The following is a 1,632-nucleotide window of genomic DNA, read 5'->3' on the forward strand; positions in this document are numbered from 1 at the left end:
TGAAGGAAACTTTAAGGAGAAAACTTAAGTTTGTTTTGTTTTTCTTCTAAGGAAACTTAGACCCTGCTGCACACTGACATACTGCATTACTTACCACACGACACACATACAACATACATACTAACCTATATTGTTTATTTATTAAGCCTATCTCTTATTTATCTTCTGTCATTTCTTACTATTTGATATTCTCATTTCTGAGAAAGTACTGATGACTTTGCTGTGGGACCAAAAAAGGATCTCATCTCATCTCATCTCATCTCATCTCACCTCACCTCACCTCACCTCACCTCATCTCACCTCACCTCACCTCACCTCATCTCACCTCACCTCACCTCACCTCACCTCATCTCATCTCATCTCACCTCACCTCATCTCATCTCACCTCACCTCATCTCACCTCACCTCACCTCACCTCACCTCATCTCATCTCACCTCACCTCATCTCACCTCACCTCACCTCATCTCACCTCATCTCACCTCACCTCACCTCATCTCATCTCATCTCATCAAGTAATAATATCCAGTAATTTAAAGTATTATCAATAATGAATCACAGAGTGTTTCTGCTGCACTATATTCATACACATGTTCAGTTTGGAATATTTTATATTTGGACTTTATTAAATGTAAACTTCTAGAAAGAACCTGAAACACGTGAGATGACAGAAGAAGCAGAGTGCAGTATTACTACAGGTGTGTTTGGCCCATTGTTCCTTCACGTGAACAGTTTGTCTCGCGCTGGTTGTGTTTTCTTTGTTGTGTATTTGTGTGTGTGTTTTTAATGTCTTCTCTATGAGCCTTTGAAGTTTCTCCCTAATTCCCCTGAATGCGGCACGTGCGCGATTTGGGCCCCAGAACGTGCTCGACAGGCGGGGCGGCGAGCGACTGATGAGGGAAGAAGTTCCTGTAAATAAAAATTAAAAATAAAGAAATAATAATAATAATAATAACGTGTGTTGTAGAGGAACCAACGCGCGTGCCCGCTGTCAGCTGCTAAATATTCAAATATTCACCTGTGAACTTCCTGCAGATCTCACATATCACACACACACACGCATTATTTGCTGATCCAGCAGTTAGTGTGATTAATGCTATGGACACATGAGGTTATTTAGGACCAGCATGCACCTGGGTGAGCCTCTGTTTCTTCAGAGCAGGAAACTTGATCTTTGTTCCTTGTTTTGTTGCTTGTTCGGAAAAATAAAATCAAAAAGAAGAAAAAAACACAAAGTCTTTGTCTGGACAATATTCTTCTGCCTGTGTAAACCACATCTCCCATGATGCATCAGTGGTCTTTATATTTTTATGTCGGACTTAAATTTGTTTGAAATATAGTTATACTTTTTTTTATTCAGGTCGTTAAATCACCAGTCCCAGTGTCCTCATTAAGAACATGGACTGTATCAATTAGCCTTAATGAAGATCGTCATCATTATTATTATTATTGTTATTGTTATTGTTATTGTTATTGTTATTATTATTATTATTATTCTACTCCACACCAATGAGAAAATGAACAGGTCTTTGTGCTGCAGTACTGACTCTTACCGACAGGGGGCGCTCTGGTTACAGAAACAGATCTGTCGCCTCTCGGCTGTGTGTGTGTGTGTGTGTGTGTGTGTGTGTGTG

Source organism: Seriola lalandi, unplaced genomic scaffold (assembly GCF_002814215.2).
Source record: "Seriola lalandi dorsalis isolate HSWRI2012SDOR001 ecotype SW California unplaced genomic scaffold, Sedor1 jcf7180002054604, whole genome shotgun sequence".
Classification (NCBI taxonomy): Eukaryota; Metazoa; Chordata; class Actinopteri; order Carangiformes; family Carangidae; genus Seriola; species Seriola lalandi.